Raw genomic sequence first — 20568 nt, forward strand, 5'->3', positions numbered from 1 at the left:
AAAACCAACCTTTTGACCGTAAAACTCACACCTTAACCACCTAGATGTTCCCTTGAGGACACCCGTACGCCACCTACATATATCATATATGTATTTGACATTTTGACATACCCTTTTTTATATGAATCTTCTAAATTGTTAGCGGTGAAATAGATAAAACAATAGGAGCTTCCCTGAAAAAATAGATGTTATCAAACTAAATTCTAAAGCTTATTCCCTTCGTGGTTTATGGTTTGAGCGGTGTTGAAGTCGAATTTGATGCAATTTAAGTCGTTAAAAGATAAATTAAATATTTTTGTTGAACGGTCAAAGAATCCTTCAAATGAGCTATTGACGAAATTCACTACATCGGGATATACTCGCCTCTGAACTAGGGAAAACTCTGACCTAGGGCTGAAGCCCGTAAACACTCGCTCGAAGCAGGGCCGGCTCAAGGGGGAGTAAAATAAAGCAAGAGCTTTAGGCCTCCATTTTCCTAGGGCCTCAAATTCTAACAAAATATATTATATGTTGGTAATTTTGGCTTTGAGATTGTTAACATTGAAGTTTATGATCTATAATTATGCGTATACAAAGATGATATATGAATAATAGGATCCATAGCAATTTTTTTCGTTTACAAAAAGGGCCCCAATTTTACTATCCGCTTTGGGCCTAAAAAAATTTAGAAAATTTTGAGCCGGCCCTGGCTCGAAGGCACGATAGTGCGGTGATGTAAAACTCGTTCAGTTTAAGAATCGAACTAGTGATCGCCGTCTACCCGCCTAGTCTCCCATCATCACCCAGTGCCGTCGAAATTAATGAGGGGAAGCAGGAATCGAACCTAATTTTCTTGAAAACCCAGGTCTCTCCCTTACCACTCAACCACCAACTCATTGGCAAATAAATTAAATACTAAATTTACGTTCAAAATACAAGTATAAACTATTTAAAAAGTTATAAAAACTTTGTAATCCAAAAAGTTGGAATAAACTATTTAAAAAGTTATAAAAACTTTGTAATCCAAAAAGTTGGAATAAACTATTTAAAAAGTTATAAAAAGTTCGTAATCTAAAAAGTATGCATGGCTAGGAACATAAAAAGAAGCTAGTTCAATCAATCATCTAAACGACATGCTGGGTAATTTGTAAGGCTCGTAATGACGTTATCTTCGTTGGAAAACGAATAGCCACGGATAGAATATTTGAAGAACTACAATCGTTAGCTTTCACATGGATAAAGCATAGAGCAAAAGGGCTTGATCACGAATTAGGAGACCTGGGTGAATTTTAATTTTTAACCTGTAATGTTATATGTATGATTTTTTGATTTTGGGTGAATATCAAAGGTGATGGCAATATGTTGCTAAAACCTCACTGGTAACATCCGCGGTGTATAGATGAATGAACGAACTTTTGCCGATAAAAAAAAATCTAAAAAGTTGGTAATAAAATGCGTGGGGGGGGGGGGGTTGAGTGGTCAAAGTCAAAATCGCACATATGGTGTTTTCCTTAAATTGGGTGAAACTGGACTCTCACACCACATACAAGGGTCTATGTGGTTTCACGTTTATTCTTAGTGGTGTCATTTGACCAGCATGTCCTTGAATAGACTAATGTGATCTCATTCACTTCACTTGTAGAGTCAAATAAATACCTACTAAAATCACATCATAATACTCATAAATAGTATTTTTCCTATTTACTAAATATCTACTAAAATCACATCATATTACTCATAAATAGTATTTTTCCTATTTACTATGTTTTATTATTTAAATGTATAAATTCATTTAATAAACTATTCAAGAATTTAGGCTTGTATCATATGATGATGCTTCTATCATATGATGATATAAAAACGGTATTATAAACATTTGTAGTATTAACATTACTCTTTTCTTTATACTATAAAATTCTCTTGTGTGGTGCGAATGAAATTCGGTATATGCGCAAACCAGTCGGGTAACGGTAATGACAGTTATCGAAAAAAAACTAAATTGATTCGTATTGAAACAAAAAACAACAATAAATGAATACGGCACTAGTAACAATGTTGTTCGGTCAGAGTCAGTTTGGTACGTTCACGATACGATATTGGTACATCACTAGTAGTGGCATGGTATTGGTACGTTACCGGTACTTGGTATATAGTTTATGATACAAAAATATTTTTTTAATACAACTCTATGTTCAATAAAATTTATATGGAAATATAGACAATTTTTTTTATTTAATTGCATATTTATTTTTATTTTAAAAATTAACGAATACAAGTTATTACATAAAAAACAAATTAAATGATAAATGAATTATTATAAAAAACATAAATAATTAAAACCTAAGTGAAATGTCACAAGATTTTACAGGGCGAACACCATTCACCTCATTGTTTTTAATAGTAAAACAAACACTAATAACATTACTCTAGCTACTTAGGCTAGACGATGTGGGCTAACGCCCTCATAGCACCGACGTCAAGAGGGGGGGGGGATGTCCTCTGCCAAGCCCATAACGGGCGTAAAAAGGGAAGAAAAGGAGGACCCATCATCTCCGGTTTCTTGCTGCCATTACCCACAATCTTCATCACCCTCGTTGACCGGAAAAAGGGTCGGTCGGAGGTCATGGCCAGCTTCCATCTCCGGCGGTTGCTTGTTGCCACTCCTTGTGTTTTTTTTGGGGAATGGCCGCTACTTGTTGTGTGTTGTAGATAGGGTTTGCGTGGGGTTTTAGTGTACACAAAAAAGAAAAGTGATTGCGCTTATGTACCGATAGTAGTTTCTAAAAGATTTGGCCCACCAGAAATATTAAATTTGACATATTTGGGCTGATGCAAAAGGAGCACAAAACGAGTTTTGGCTATACCGGAACCGGGCAAGGCTCAATCAGGTATAATCAGACCCGAGTATTAGGAAGAACCGGGTAGGAACCGGAACCAGAACCAAATATAGGAATTTATATTAAAACCCAGTGGAACCGGTTCGGGTATGACCGGGTATGGGTGACCCAGAACCAGGTACAAATCGGGTATGGCTTGAAATTTAAAATTTTACAGTTAGAAATCAGTTCTTAACGGTAATATAGCCGTTTGGAACAGTTATTTACCTTTCTAACCATCTAACTTAGTGTAAACAGGCTTAGAATGTTTAGTTTTAACCAAACTACTTCTCTAACTCTCAAACACTCTCTAAAACACAAAACCGCTCAAGTTTTTTATATCTCCAAGACTCCAACGATAGCAAGCAACGAAAATGTTGTTTTGGTGCTTGAAACCAAACGAAACCCCGAGGTTTGGAAGCATTATGACCGGTGGCTAATGTCAGACAACACCGAGATGGCTCGGTGCAAATATTGTGAGAAGTTCTTAAAAGCCGTGGCAAACTCAACTCTCAAAAAACATAGGACAAACATTGCCGAGTGAAAAAAAAAAGAAAAAGGAGAGGGAGTCGTCTCGATCCACCAGCCAACAGTAGTGGTAGTGTTTAATTTCCACTTTATGTGTTATTTGTTTAAGTTTACTGTTAAGTTTTAATGTTTAAGAGTTTAGAATGTAATGTTTAATATTTAATGTTTAGTGTGTAACGTTTTATTGTTTTACTAGCCTATATCCCGTGTGACACACGGGTTTAAAAAATACAATTAATAACTTATTATTTAATATGATCTTTTATATCTTAACAATCAAAATAACATCTAAGAGCATTGACATTCGTGCCTTTATATTCATTTAGATAATTTAATATAAAATTTATTTTTCTCTAAATTATCTTTAGTTTTAAATAACGTATCACGTCCATCTCTATATCTATATCTTGATCTAACTCACAAACACTAATTTTATTATTTATTTCTCTTTCCTACAGACTCACAATCTAAAATATAGTTTATTATATACCCGTGAGCTTCACGGGTTATGGGTTGTGTTAAAAAAATTATATATACAAAAGAAATTTTTATATATGATTTCTTTTAAGTGGATAACCATTCATGTTTGGCAAACATTACCAACAAAAAAAGTACCATAACATAAACACATAGGATTAAATTAAATGGGGGCTTGTGAGATTGAATAACTTGCACACATTGACTATGTGGGTCATCCGAACTGAAGCAACTAATTCAACCCATAGAAGAAAAAATACACACATTACACCTACCGATGTACCCAAACAGTGATGAAACTATCATATATACACCATTTATTTATACGCAAACCAAGACTTACACCAGGAAACCCACCCCATTACTTATCCGAACACACACCCACCAAGTAGACATTCCCTTATATTTCTAGTTTTTCACACAAGCCCTGGTATCCACAGATACCTAACTGTATGTGCTTCAAACAGAGAACAAACGTGAAAGTTCACAGGCCGAACAAATATATTTGGTATAGAGTAATAGACCCAACAAATATATTTTTCCAAATTCCTTTATCAACACCAATGAAAAGTGTATACTCCAAATTAGTTATCAACCGGACCAGTTAAAAAAATAACCAAATAAAGTAATCATCGGTTAAAGTCAAAAGGTCAAATTAACCGGTTATTGAAATTAACCGGTTTATGCACCTCTAGCTGTAAGCCTGCAAATTATGCACAGCGGCCAGTGCAGCGAGAAAGGCAGACTCCATGACCGGAGCTCCTAACCTCCATTACGGAGAAGATAAAAGATACGTTCATACGATCGTACATCAACGTCTTCAAAATCACTTCCAAATTCATGGATTTCAGTAGACAAGTAACGGCCGATTGTGACACATTAAGATTCATTAATCTAGCATTATATCGATCTATCGTTTCTGGTAATTGACAACGTTTGTATAATGTGTAGTTCAAAAATATAACTTTTTGTCATTAAAGTAGTTAAGGATATAAGAGGAACACGAAAAATGGTATAAATAAAGTCTAAACAAATATCGGGACAAATTTTAAACCCGAATTCTAAGTTCTCACTGCCTATATATCATGGAAACTTGATTATAGAAACAAATATTCCACATCATTGTATCCGAACCCCTCTAAACGTATCTACACCTTATCTTGTGTATAATCAAAACGAACCTGACGGTGCGTGTGCATGACCATGTGTTCATGAACCTAAACCAAGTTCTTTTGTACTCCCACATTATTTTTTTCTTGCTTGGTTGTTCATGATCATTCTTCTTGTTCATCTTTGGTTGCGCTTTTGTTTTCTGTGGTACACGTGGCGGCTTTTTCCTGCCAAGTAGAATCGGCCCGTCGTTAGAAATCCGTATAAGCAAATATTTATTAGTTCATATGGTACAAAACTAAAACAAAAGCTGCAATAAAATGAACTTCACCACATGCAACATTTTGCAAAATTTAGTTGGTTTCAGACAAGAAAACGCCATGAATGGAGGTTACTTTTGAGTCTATATTTCTACAATGTGTGCAATAACTATCTTTTTTTTAAAACCACAACATTCCTATGGCAGTTACACAAGAATGCATGTTGAGTTTAATTAAAAATAACATAAGATGCTGGTTCCACTCGTTTGTCAAATAACTAAATAACCTTTAATTACACACATACCATCCTTGTCCAAATAAAGGTATAACACTATAACTCTATCGTTGTGACAACTCGAAATCTAGAACCTTTCATTGTAACTTGCTTGTACGATATGTGACTAGTTAAAATGATAACGTGAACCTTTTTATGTGATAAGTGCTTTGTTATGTGTGTATTGTATACATTTGTGTACGTGTTATATGTGAACCGAGAACCCGACACGAAACAACAAAGAACCCGAACTCGAGACCAAGAGGTCTCGAGTGACTAGTAATCGGTTTTGGGCTTTGGGCCGAGAACCTTTGGCCGGTTGGGCCTTTGGGCCGTAACCCCCACTCGAAACCCACTAAGGGTGCACACATTTGGAACTTGACTATAAATACACCACCCCTAGTTACTTGTTACCACTTTGTTGAACATTAGAACACACACACACTTTTATCTTCTCTCCCACTAGAACTCTAGCACACAAACACATCTCCAAGACTCTCGGATCCACTCGGTTGACACAAGAAACTCTCGGATTTGGACTTTGGATCAGCACACACACACACATCACCAACCGGTTAGTATTTTTATGGTTAATCTTGTTGTGCTTGTGATGTATGATAAAATGCATGAAATGATGTTTATTGTTAGTATTTCTTGATGATCATTGTTGAATGCTTAGTGATAGTATGTTCATATTATGCTTGTGCTTAAATAGATGCATGAATGAGATGATGTCTTATGTATGTTAAAAAGTTTAGTGTTGGAATGTGTTCATGTGCTAAATAGAGTTTAAACTACTAGATTTGATGATTCATGAAATCGGTTTACATATGTCATGAAATCGGCTAAGGAGTATGTTTGTCATGTTAGGATGCATGCTAGTAAATTGCATCTTGATGGTTGTTCATAGTTTTGATTGAATAAAGGTTGAATACTTGATGAATATGGGTTTGAATGTGTGAAGAACACTTTAAATGATAGTTGAAGATTGAAAACCCTTGTGATTTTGATCCATCTTTGACCAATAACCTGATTAGGAAAACTGTTAGTGGAATGCTATTGGTTATTTCCGGATTTGGGCCTGATTATATTGTACCACTAATCTGACTACATCTGCATCAACACGTGAACTTGAAAACGACTGCTACCGACTCGCAATCACCTGGTTGCGACTCGCAACCACAGCGTGATGACTCGAGACCACGCGGTTGCGACTCGCAACCATAGCAGGACAAGCCGAAACCACAGGTTACGAGTCCCGTTGCGACTCGAGACCTCAGCATGATGAACCGAAACCATGGTTGCGACACCGGTTGCGACTCGCAACCATCCATGATCAACACACAGCATGACTCGAGACCATGCTTGCGAGTCCGGTTGCGACTCGAGACCACACTTTGGGCCTAAGTTAGTGGGCCGGACTTATGAACTTCTGTGCTACTGTTGATGAGTTATTTGGGCCTGTTATCACGAGCCCAACTGTTTGGACTTTGAACTTGTGATTGACTATTACCTGTGAACTGTTACTGCTAAACGTGCTTGCCAAACGTGTCGAACATTTGTGCACTACTTGGTTCGAATCTGATTATACGTAATAACCGTGTTAGGACGTTATTGACTACTTGCGACTTGATTGACTTTCTGTGATTAACTGCCGAGCAAACCAAGGTGAGTTCACACCCCTTACAAAGCATGGGATTCCCTGGGTTGGGAACGGGATTCAGGAACGTGGGTTCCTCGTCTACCTTGGGTAGGACGTCAGTGGTTCAGGAATGTGATTCCTCGTCCGGATGGACGGATAAACGTACTAGACTAAAACTCTATCACGAAGTCCCTCCTTTTTGTATCGACTAATCGCCGGGCCAATGGCGAGCGGGTCATTAGTTAGATAGCGCTATTTAGGTCTGACAAGCCTCACACCGTGCCGCAGAGGGCGGGCGTGAACTAATGGATCTGGGGCACGTCAATGATGATAGACATTGATGTTTTTCAGGGCACATAAACATGACTACAGTCAGCAATCGATACGGTAACGAGTCTAGTATACACATGGGGTAGCCCCCACGGCTGGAGAGCCAGATGATGTACATGGGGTAGCCCCCACGGCCGAAATGCCTGATAACTACATGGGGTAGCCCCCACGGCCGGAGTGCCGGAGTAACTGGGAACGAACATGTCACGTTTTTTTAAATTATGGGGTAACCCCCACGGCAGGATGCCAGATAAAGTAAACTGTTTTCGAAACAACTAAAACGAACGCCCACCCGTGAACTCACTCAACTAGTTGTTGACTCGTTACTGCATGCTTTGCAGGACCATAGGTACTCATCTGGAGCTTGCATGGAGGAGGATCGTTGTGGGACAGTGATTGCTACAAGACTATGTTAAACTTGAAACTTTTGGAACTTATGTTATAACTTTAAACTTATGCTTCCGCTTGCAACTTAACTTGTTTATTTTGAAACACCAATCGTGATGGTTAAACTTTTATAACTACTTATATGCTTGTTCAGTATGATTGGTGGCTGGATCCTGGTCAGTCACGCCTCCAAGCGGTAGTACTCCGCAGGTGGGATTTTGGGGGTGTGACAGATTGGTATCAGAGCCATTGGTTATAGTGAACTTGGTTTTGATAAAGGAGAAACGTTTTTGTTAAAACCAGACTATAACCGGTTTAGTGCTCAACGGTCCACAACGACTCTTCGCTCCTCATGCAAGGCTCGACGTTCTAGGTAATATGATGTATGTATATTGCCTACTTGGTAGTTACGTAGTACATTGCTCACGGTATGCTTGATTAGTATAACAACTGTTATTTGAACACGTGCGTGCTTACTTTGTCCTACTATCGTACTTTCGCGAACCTCTCTCACACGTATTACTCTTGTTATGAAGAACCATGTCTGGACGCGTTAACATGACACAAGCCCAGTTGACGGCTTTGATCAACGAGCGAGTTGCCGCAGCGCTTGCAGCTGCACACGCAGGAGGTATATCCTGCAGTCCGAAATTGTTCTAGGATCATTTGGATCCTACTCTCGTGAACCAACCTTTGTGTTAAACTCTGTCTTTTCTTTCACCTACCTTAGGTCAGTATGCTCAGGCACCGGTGTGCACTTTTAAGACCTTTATGGACTGTCGACCCACTACTTTTAGCGGCACTGAAGGAGCAGTAGGTCTCCTACACTGGTTTGAGAAACTGGAGTCTGTGTTCGAAATGTGTGAATGCCCTGAAGCGCGCAGGGTGAAGTATGCTACTGGTACTCTTGAGGGTTTGGCTCTCACATGGTGGAATGCTCAAGTGCAGATGTTAGGGTTGGTTGCTGCCAACGCCACCCCATGGGAAAACTTCAAGGAAATGATCAGGGAGGAATACTGCAGTCGTGACGACATTCACAAACTGGAAGATGAGTTCTACAATCTTAAGATGTCGGGATCAGAAATTGAGGCATACACCAAGAGATCGCATGAGCTTGCCTTGTTGTGTCCTACTATGGTGGATCCTCCCTACAAGCGGATTGAACTCTATCTCAAGGGCTTAGTGCCAGAGATCCAAAGTCATGTGACTTCAGCAAGGTTGACTACTATCCAGCAGGTTGTACAGTTGGCTCACCGTCTCACTGACCAAGCGGTGGAGCAAAACAAGTTACCGAAGCGTATAGGTGCTGCAACTACTTCTGGTGCATCTAGTGGGGATAAACGGAAATGGGATGGAACTTCAAGCAGGGGTTCAACTTCAGTGCAAACTCAGTCTCAGCAGAGAAAGACGGATGATCACAAGAGCCCCGGTCAGCAGTCATCTAGTGGTCAAAGTCATGGTGGATACAAGGGGAATCACCCCAAGTGCAATCGTTGTAGCCTACACCACAGTGGGCCATGCACCAGGGGCAACTGTCATCGATGCAACAAGCCTGGTCATGTTGCAAAGGATTGCAGGAGCGCATATCCTGCCAATCAGAATCGTCAGCAACCTCAGCAAAACCAGCGACAGCAGCAGGGTAACAACAAAGGGTGCTTTCAGTGTGGAGCTGAAGGCCACTTCAAGAAAGATTGTCCCCAACTGAACCAGAACAACAACAATCAGGGGAATGGTAACAATGGGAACAACAACAACAATGGTGCTAGGGGACGAGTGTTCGTGATTGGTCAAGGTGAAGCAAGGAATGATCCCAACGTGGTGACGGGTAAGTTCCTTCTCGACGACTTTTATGTTACAGTCTTATTTGATTCGGGTGCCGATACTAGCTATGTGTCACTAGAAGTTAGTAAGATGCTTAAGCGTATTCCTACACCCCTGAGCGACAAGCACACTGTAGAGCTAGCTAATGGTAAGAGTTTGGAAGCCTCACACGTAGTCAAGGGTTGTCAGCTTATTCTCGCTAACCAGACCTTCTCTATCGATCTTATTCCTATTGTCTTGGGTAGTTTCGACGTTGTCATTGGGATGGATTGGTTATCCCAACACCGAGCAGAGATTCTTTGCAACGAGAAGATCGTTCGTATTCCTGGTTTAGGTAGTGAACCTCTCATGATTCGTGGCGACAAGAGAAGTGCTGTTGAGAACATCATCTCTCTTCTTAAGGCCCAGAAATGCTTACGAAAGGGCCACACTGCGATTTTGGCTCTAGTTACTGACACCACAGAGAAGGAGAAGAAGTTAGAAGATTTTCCGGTTGTGCGCGACTATCCTGAGGTATTCCCTGAGGAATTACCTGGTCTTCCGCCCCATCGCCAAGTCGAGTTTCAGATTGATCTAGCTCCTGGAGCCGCGCCTGTAGCCCGTGCACCTTATCGTTTAGCGCCATCAGAGTTGGAAGAACTCTCCACGCAACTACAAGAACTCTTGGATAAAGGTTTTATTCGTCCTAGCTCATCGCCTTGGGGAGCTCCAGTGTTATTTGTGAAGAAGAAGGATGGTACCTTCAGAATGTGTATCGACTATCGCGAACTCAACAAGGTGACTGTGAAGAATCGTTATCCTCTACCGCGTATTGACGACTTGTTCGACCAGTTGCAGGGATCGAACTACTATTCGAAGATCGATCTGAGATCGGGATATCACCAGCTGAGAATTCGGGAAGAGGATGTCTCTAAGACGGCCTTTAGGACTCGATATGGGCACTATGAGTTTTTGGTCATGCCGTTTGGGCTGACGAACGCACCGGCAGTTTTTATGGATTTGATGAATCGAGTGTGCAAACCGTACCTGGACAAGTTTGTTATAGTCTTCATCGACGACATCCTGATCTATTCTAAGAGTAAAGAAGAGCACGAACAACATCTACGACTTATTTTGGAACTCCTTCGGAAGGAACAGCTCTACGCAAAGTTCTCGAAGTGCGACTTCTGGCTTCGAGAGGTCCATTTCCTAGGGCATGTGGTGAACAAGGATGGGATTCATGTTGATCCATCCAAAGTGGACTCTATTAAGAACTGGCCTGCACCTCGTACACCAAAGGAAATTCGCCAATTTTTGGGATTGGCAGGTTACTACAGGAGATTCATTAAGGATTTTTCTAAGATCGCGCAGCCTCTCACCTTACTAACGCAGAAAGGCGTTGTTTATCATTGGGGAAATGCACAAGAGTTAGCTTTTCAGCATCTAAAGGATAGACTTTGTAGTGCACCTATCCTTTCACTGCCAGAGGGCACAGAAGATTTTGTGGTTTACTGTGATGCATCAATTCAAGGTCTTGGTTGTGTATTGATGCAACGAGATAAAGTCATAGCTTACGCCTCACGACAACTTAAAGTTCACGAGAAGAACTACACGACACATGATTTAGAGTTGGGAGCTGTTGTTTTCGCACTTAAGTTATGGCGGCATTACCTGTACGGAACCAAGTGCGCCATCTACACCGACCACAGAAGTTTAGAACACATATTCAAGCAGAAGGAACTGAATATGCGGCAACGACGATGGGTCGAGCTGCTGAATGATTACGAGTGCTCTATCAGGTATCACCCGGGCAAGGCCAATGTAGTGGCGGACGCCCTCAGTCGGAAGGACACTACGCCTAAGCGTGTAAGAGCTTTACAACTCACGATACATTCTAGTCTACCTTCGCAAATACGAGCTGCTCAGATAGAAGCACTGAAACCAGAGAACATTAGAGCTGAAGCTCTACGCGGGTCAAGGCAACGTTTAGAACAGAAGGAAGACGGTGCTTATTATGTAACAGGACGCATTTGGGTCCCGCACTATGGCGATTTACGAGAACTTGTGATGGATGAAGCACACAAATCTCGCTACTCGGTACACCCTGGTTCGGACAAGATGTACCACGATATTAAAACCACGTATTGGTGGCCTAGCATGAAGGCCCACATAGCAACTTACGTCAGCAAGTGTTTGACTTGTGCGCGAGTCAAGACAGAATATCAGAAACCTTCAGGCCTACTTCAGCAACCAGAGATACCACAATGGAAATGGGAGCAAATTTCCATGGATTTCGTTACTGGCCTACCTAGATCACAGCGCGGAAACGATACTATATGGGTGATCGTGGACCGACTCACGAAATCCGCGCATTTCTTGGCAATCAAGGAAACGGATAAGTTCTCCACTCTGGCAGAAATATACCTCAAGGAAGTTGTTTCGAGGCACGGGGTGCCCACTTCTATTATCTCTGATCGAGATGCACGTTTTACTTCGGAACTGTGGCAGGCAATGCACAAGTCTTTTGGCTCACGTCTAGATATGAGCACAGCGTATCACCCACAGACGGACGGGCAGTCCGAGCGCACTATCCAGACATTAGAAGACATGCTTCGCGCTTGTGTAATCGACTTTGGCAACAGCTGGGAAAGGCATCTGCCACTCGTGGAATTTTCGTATAATAACAGCTACCACACCAGCATTAAAGCTGCTCCGTTTGAGGCATTGTACGGACGTAAATGCCGGTCACCCCTCTGTTGGGCAGAGGTGGGGGATAGTCAGATCACTGGTCCAGAACACGTGGTAGACACTACTGAGCGGATTGCTCAAATACGACAACGCATGGCGGCCGCTCGTGACCGTCAGAAGGCATACGCCGATAAGGGCAGGAAACCACTTGAGCTCCAGGTTGGGGAGCGGGTATTACTCAAAGTTTCACCCTGGAAGGGTGTGGTTCGTTTTGGTAAACGCGGCAAACTCAACCCACGATACGTTGGACCTTTCGAAATTCTTGAGAAAATAGGCAAGGTGGCCTACAGACTGAAATTACCAGCAGAACTCGGTGCAGTTCACAACGTTTTCCATGTGTCAAATCTGAAGAAGTGTCTGTCAGATGAGACGCACGTAGTTCCTCTGAAGGAACTCACGATCGACGAACAGTTGAAATTCGTCGAAGAACCTGTCGAGATCACGGACCGGGATGTTAAGGTCCTCAAGAGCACTAGAATACCTCTTGTTCGAGTTCGTTGGAACTCACGTCGCGGCCCAGAGTTTACCTGGGAGCGCGAAGATCGGATGAAACAAAAGTATCCCCAACTGTTTGAGAACAGTACAAACGCTACTGAGGCTGAAGCTACGGAATTTCGGGACGAAATTCCAGATCAACGGGGGGTGGATGTGACACCCCAGGAAAACCGGGAAAACCTTGCAACTTGACTAGCTTCCTCAGTGAGTGCCATCAAATTTCGGGACGAAATTTCTTTCAACTTGGGGATGATGTGACAACTCGAAATCTAGAACCTTTCATTGTAACTTGCTTGTACGATATGTGACTAGTTAAAATGATAACGTGAACCTTTTTATGTGATAAGTGCTTTGTTATGTGTGTATTGTATACATTTGTGTACGTGTTATATGTGAACCGAGAACCCGACACGAAACAACAAAGAACCCGAACTCGAGACCAAGAGGTCTCGAGTGACTAGTAATCGGTTTTGGGCTTTGGGCCGAGAACCTTTGGCCGGTTGGGCCTTTGGGCCGTAACCCCCACTCGAAACCCACTAAGGGTGCACACATTTGGAACTTGACTATAAATACACCACCCCTAGTTACTTGTTACCACTTTGTTGAACATTAGAACACACACACACTTTTATCTTCTCTCCCACTAGAACTCTAGCACACAAACACATCTCCAAGACTCTCGGATCCACTCGGTTGACACAAGAAACTCTCGGATTTGGACTTTGGATCAGCACACACACACACATCACCAACCGGTTAGTATTTTTATGGTTAATCTTGTTGTGCTTGTGATGTATGATAAAATGCATGAAATGATGTTTATTGTTAGTATTTCTTGATGATCATTGTTGAATGCTTAGTGATAGTATGTTCATATTATGCTTGTGCTTAAATAGATGCATGAATGAGATGATGTCTTATGTATGTTAAAAAGTTTAGTGTTGGAATGTGTTCATGTGCTAAATAGAGTTTAAACTACTAGATTTGATGATTCATGAAATCGGTTTACATATGTCATGAAATCGGCTAAGGAGTATGTTTGTCATGTTAGGATGCATGCTAGTAAATTGCATCTTGATGGTTGTTCATAGTTTTGATTGAATAAAGGTTGAATACTTGATGAATATGGGTTTGAATGTGTGAAGAACACTTTAAATGATAGTTGAAGATTGAAAACCCTTGTGATTTTGATCCATCTTTGACCAATAACCTGATTAGGAAAACTGTTAGTGGAATGCTATTGGTTATTTCCGGATTTGGGCCTGATTATATTGTACCACTAATCTGACTACATCTGCATCAACACGTGAACTTGAAAACGACTGCTACCGACTCGCAATCACCTGGTTGCGACTCGCAACCACAGCGTGATGACTCGAGACCACGCGGTTGCGACTCGCAACCATAGCAGGACAAGCCGAAACCACAGGTTACGAGTCCCGTTGCGACTCGAGACCTCAGCATGATGAACCGAAACCATGGTTGCGACACCGGTTGCGACTCGCAACCATCCATGATCAACACACAGCATGACTCGAGACCATGCTTGCGAGTCCGGTTGCGACTCGAGACCACACTTTGGGCCTAAGTTAGTGGGCCGGACTTATGAACTTCTGTGCTACTGTTGATGAGTTATTTGGGCCTGTTATCACGAGCCCAACTGTTTGGACTTTGAACTTGTGATTGACTATTACCTGTGAACTGTTACTGCTAAACGTGCTTGCCAAACGTGTCGAACATTTGTGCACTACTTGGTTCGAATCTGATTATACGTAATAACCGTGTTAGGACGTTATTGACTACTTGCGACTTGATTGACTTTCTGTGATTAACTGCCGAGCAAACCAAGGTGAGTTCACACCCCTTACAAAGCATGGGATTCCCTGGGTTGGGAACGGGATTCAGGAACGTGGGTTCCTCGTCTACCTTGGGTAGGACGTCAGTGGTTCAGGAATGTGATTCCTCGTCCGGATGGACGGATAAACGTACTAGACTAAAACTCTATCACGAAGTCCCTCCTTTTTGTATCGACTAATCGCCGGGCCAATGGCGAGCGGGTCATTAGTTAGATAGCGCTATTTAGGTCTGACAAGCCTCACACCGTGCCGCAGAGGGCGGGCGTGAACTAATGGATCTGGGGCACGTCAATGATGATAGACATTGATGTTTTTCAGGGCACATAAACATGACTACAGTCAGCAATCGATACGGTAACGAGTCTAGTATACACATGGGGTAGCCCCCACGGCTGGAGAGCCAGATGATGTACATGGGGTAGCCCCCACGGCCGAAATGCCTGATAACTACATGGGGTAGCCCCCACGGCCGGAGTGCCGGAGTAACTGGGAACGAACATGTCACGTTTTTTTAAATTATGGGGTAACCCCCACGGCAGGATGCCAGATAAAGTAAACTGTTTTCGAAACAACTAAAACGAACGCCCACCCGTGAACTCACTCAACTAGTTGTTGACTCGTTACTGCATGCTTTGCAGGACCATAGGTACTCATCTGGAGCTTGCATGGAGGAGGATCGTTGTGGGACAGGGATTGCTACAAGACTATGTTAAACTTGAAACTTTTGGAACTTATGTTATAACTTTAAACTTATGCTTCCGCTTGCAACTTAACTTGTTTATTTTGAAACACCAATCGTGATGGTTAAACTTTTATAACTACTTATATGCTTGTTCAGTATGATTGGTGGCTGGATCCTGGTCAGTCACGCCTCCAAGCGGTAGTACTCCGCAGGTGGGATTTTGGGGGTGTGACAATCGTAAACACTTCGAAAAGGGACGCTGAAAACCCCGTAAATAAGGTATTGCAATTTTATGAGCATGGTGGCAATTTCAAACCCATTTACTTGTTAATGAGTTGATTTGGGCAATGTGTCGAAAAAGAAATGGGTCGAACAGATCATATAAAAAATTAGCTAAAAAACAAATAGGTCGAACAGGTCATTAGTCGCACAAAGTCTATTTTTCATGACATAAACTACATAAACCATGTTATCTAAAAAACTTACATTATTATTGCAGTGATGCTACTTTTTAATCATATTCGGCGCACTACTTATTTATTAAACTTTTTGAATAATGCAACTTTTGCAACTACATTGCACATTGATTATATATAAAAAAAACTTTTGAACAAAAACTGTTATGTTTCAACCAGAACCTACGTGTTCCAACCTGTACAAAAAAATACCCGTTATCCAACCCACTCATTTTTGCCACTTCTCAATAATCGAAAATTTAAGACAATGTTAAAAGGTTTCAAAAGCTACCTTTTCAAGATTTTCATCAAGATGCTGTCGATCTCTTCTGCTATTATAGAAAACCGAATCTTCGCCATTTTCCCTTTAGAAATCGAAGTTCTATCAACTTGACTGGAATCTGAAGATGAAGGACTTCCATTAGCAGAACTCATAGAATCGGCTTTAAGTTCATGGTCAACTTCATTTGTCAATGAAGCCTCTTTAGCTTTTTCTGCCTCTTTTTGTTGTTTCCTCCTTGCTTCTTGTTCTTTTAATTGTTTAAATCTGCAAGTCATCATCAAAATAATATAAGAAAAACACGAGACATTTGAACCATAATAATGTTCCAGCTGATATTTTGACCCTGACCCAGTTAATAATGAACCAGTCAATTCAAAATATGTTTTATCTCTGAAAAGTCAAAATGGTAAATAAAAATTAACATAAAAGAAAAACACGAGACATTTGAACCATAATAATGTTACAGCTGATATTTTTGACCCAGTTAATACTGGGACGAACGTGTTATGTGTGGATACATAAAACCTCCTAAATCATTTTATTCAAGAAATTATTTTAGTATTGAGATAAAAAAAGCCAGACCGCAATTAGGGTTTCGATTGGTAAAAAAAGAAGATATGCGCTAGCAACGACACCGATTATTTAAGTACCCTACCTCTGATTTCCAACAGTGTACCTTAGATATAGTATCTCCAAAGGGGTCACCCATTACCATTACTCTTAAAGCCTCTACAACCTACACAACTCAGTAGCAAAGGTTCCAATTTCCAAAAGACGCTAAAAAACACAGATAATGAAACTACATTGCTGAAACCGGAGAGGGCGACTCTTTGAGAAGTTCACAACCCAACCCACCAGCACCCACAACCAATATACACACTTAATCTTGAAGATCGTACCTCTGCTTCACAAAATCAGACCAAGTTAGCAGCAACTAAAATAATAATAATATTGGAACATAATATGTTATAGGAGTTACTTGGGTACCTGGTTCGAAAGCGGGTCCGACCAGATGCCCTGGCCTTAGGAGAAGCTTATGAAGGTCCCTTGTTCTTGATCATGACCTTGATCTGGCCCCTGCCATTCGATACCTCTTTCTGCCTCCCCTTCCCTTCCCTTCATCTCTTTCTGTATACTCTTTATTCTCTAACCCCTGTTCTTATATGAACACCACCCACAATACACTCCAAGGATCCAACATAACCACCTGCAACAAATACAAACATAGATCATAAGCACTATTAACAATAAAAAGATTAAATGATTAAAAAAAATATACACAAAACCAGAACAACAATGATAAAAATCATAACTTTACAACAGATCACATCAAGAACAGAACAACTTGCGGCAAAAACAAAGAATTTATGCATAAAGATCTAGTATATACTTGTATTTATTTTGATTCTTACTGGTGGAGAAAATGTGAAACAAAACCAAATCAAGATTACCGAATTCTGCTGAAAAAGCATCAGACATTCTTCTCTTGCCGGAGCCGGAGCTAAAAGTCATTGAACCATCTTCGTATATGTGTTAAGATGTGATACGCGTCACGCATTTCACTTTTCTCATTCATTCAATCAATCACTCTAAGCCAACACATAGGAAGTGTTCCTACTTTCACTTCAGATAGGTGGATCTTAATAAAAGCGTTCCCACTTTTACCAACTCTAATTTGGTAGAACTTACGGCTTACAACATTCTTAATAGCGTAACTTCACTATTATACTGCATATAGAACAGTAGCATTGGCCACAGGGGCATGTTTACTGGTAAGAACCTCATAGATACTTTGGTTCTATATAAAGCCACTAAGATGAATTCTCATTTGTCATTTCATAGAAAAATATGTTATCCAGTTGTTACATTAACTCCTAAGAAAGAGACGATAGTACATCACCCACACCATGTGTAAAAACTCCAACCAGTAATGGTTGCTTAAGTCTTCTATATCAAGTATTCAACTTGAATCACTATATCATTTTACTGCTAAAGAAATCTGTTGTACTATAAATCATAATCCATAGGTTCTCTATGTGTATTTGAGTACTTGTTTCATTCATGGTGGCAAGTGAAATATATAAGAATTTGCACGTATAAAAAACAGAGAAGGAGCAAGGTCCAAACCTGTTTCTTGGAAATCATAGGTCCATCACAAACACCAACAACAATTCGATCCCTAGCCAACTCTGCAGCTGCCTGTAACCAACAATCAAATCCACCACAACTCAAAAAATAACCAAAATCTCATCCTACGCTTATTATGTGTAGCACGAAATAACAAATACAGATCGTTGACAACAACCTTGAGGAAAAGTCGATGACCATCATGTAAGCGATCAAACGTGCCACCTAGAACAACAGATCCATATGAATTCGGCGGAGAAATAGTTGACAAATCAGACGAAAGCTCTGGAATCGGGTCCTCCACAATTGTCATTTTATCCCAGCTCTTTGATATCTGATTCCTGCTCTATCAAAAACGAAACTTTTCAACGTATTGTCATTCACAACCGTCCAGTCACATTCATCAAATAAGCTAGAAAACTAATATCCCGCGATAAAATCGCCTAAAAAATTCAATCACTCAGCTGAAATAACTAAAACGCAGCACTTTAGAAGTATCAATAATAATTTTACATTTATCACAAATCTCTTACACAGATACAACTTCATTAACACAAAATAACAACATAAATACATTATTGGACGCAAAATAAATGTCATTTAACTGCATGTTGAGTACGAATTTGAACAAAGTGAGTGCAGCTGGTATCTATCATATGGACCACTACCTCTTCACCCTCATCGTACGATAATTAAGTGAAATTAAAGTACAGCAAAAAAAACCACATGCTAAAACAGAGAAATTAAAGTATAGCAAAAATCCAAGAAAAAAAAAACCTTACCAATAACGTCTATCGAATCAACATCAATTTCAAAGGAACTTTAAACCCAAATTCTATGTCAGGTTAACAAAAATCAAAGAAAAAAAACTAACAAACAAAACCTTACCAATAACGTCTAGTAGATCTAGGATAGCAGATTTCAAGTAAACCCTTAAATTAGAGTTCGAGCGGTTGTCTTTGCAGCTCTGTTACTGTCGTCGGATGGTGGTGATTCGCCTGAATCCCCTTCAACTCTTGTCTCTCTCTCTCTCTCTCAATGGGTTTTCGAATTTGTTTTGTAGATCTGGCTTGGGAAACAATGAATTTGAATTTTGAAGAAGAAAGGGAAAGATGGGTATGAGCTGGGTTTTTGACGTTTTGTGTGTACAGGGTGAAAGAGATGTTACAGAGAGAGTTGGGGACTGTGCTTTAGTTAAACATAAAAAAGTAAAAAATCTCACAAAATTACACATAAGATTATACTAACGTGGAGGGGCTAGAATTTTGACAAGTGTGTTGGTTTAATGAGGTGATGCCAAGTGGCAGAACCTTGTTGTTTTATTAGGTATAGAGATGTTCATTTTTAATAACATAACATTAATATTATACATAGTTAACGTCTATTGAAACGAAAATACTAAAACAAAATTACCAATACTAAATACTAATACTAAAATGCTAATACTATCTACTATCTACAATTGAACATCTATTATAAGCTTTTAAATTTCAAGTTTGGTAAACGATCTTCCTTTAACTCGTTCATACTCGGATATTGATTCTTCAATAACTTGCTCATCGTCATTTGCGTCTTCAAACTCATCCATTCGTCAGCGGTAAATTTTATGAAATCTTCCTATTGGTTAGGCTATGCTTATGATCTTTGCTTTAAGACTATTACTTGTACGTTCAATTTGATAACCCATTTCCTCATCATACCTCTCCTTAACGTGAGACGAAAAACCACTCCCAAAATTATTACTTGGACCCTTCTCGCGTAAGTTTTCGGTCCTAATGTGTACAAAAGCTAGACCTAACGTGTACTCCTCAATGTCACTCCAAGCTTTAGACATTTTCGTAAATTTGTTTTACGGTTTTTTGGGTTATTTTATGTGTTTTCGAGTTGGGTAAACATCCAATACATCCCAAAACTATTTTCGATGACCAATAACTGGTTCCAATGGTAAAAAAAACTATTTTTAATGTTAAGAATTGGTTTTGAATTTTTTTCACCGTTGGAACCGGTTACTACCCGAGGAAATCCAAGTCAGATAGGAACCCATCTTCAAAAAAATTGGTGGAACTGGGCAGGACCAATAGCAGGGGCGGATCTAGCCCACATTTGTGGATTCCCAGGAACCCAGTGCGTTTGGAAAAAAACGGAAAAAATTAGTAAGAACTTTGCAGAATTTAGAAAAAAAAATTAGTGAGAATTAAAGATAATTTATCAAAAGAAACCCATTAGAATAAAATTCTGCATCCGCCACTTACCAATAGG

At 40.3% G+C, this 20568-nt stretch overlaps 2 long non-coding RNA genes across 4 annotated transcripts; both read right to left on the minus strand.

Annotated features, from left to right (window-relative positions):
• Positions 1 to 4811: 4811 nt before the first annotated feature.
• Positions 4812 to 16237, minus strand: LOC110896394. The gene is made up of 2 exons (XR_002567881.2): positions 16192 to 16237; positions 4812 to 5197 (listed from the first exon to the last, which is right to left on the minus strand). It is a non-coding gene; the product is annotated as an uncharacterized LOC110896394 (long non-coding RNA).
• A 13-nt stretch (positions 16238 to 16250) lies between these two features.
• Positions 16251 to 19647, minus strand: LOC110896392. 3 transcript variants are annotated; one of them, XR_002567879.2, is made up of 5 exons: positions 19198 to 19647; positions 18488 to 18650; positions 18310 to 18381; positions 16838 to 17389; positions 16251 to 16446 (listed from the first exon to the last, which is right to left on the minus strand). It is a non-coding gene; the product is annotated as an uncharacterized LOC110896392 (long non-coding RNA). The 3 variants fall into 3 exon arrangements; XR_004874471.1 differs by having other exon boundaries at positions 16859 to 17389; positions 18488 to 18655; XR_004874470.1 differs by having other exon boundaries at positions 18488 to 18655.
• Positions 19648 to 20568: the final 921 nt, after the last annotated feature.

The sequence above is a fragment of the Helianthus annuus genome, chromosome 12 (assembly GCF_002127325.2).
Source record: "Helianthus annuus cultivar XRQ/B chromosome 12, HanXRQr2.0-SUNRISE, whole genome shotgun sequence".
NCBI classification, from domain to species: domain Eukaryota; kingdom Viridiplantae; phylum Streptophyta; class Magnoliopsida; order Asterales; family Asteraceae; genus Helianthus; species Helianthus annuus.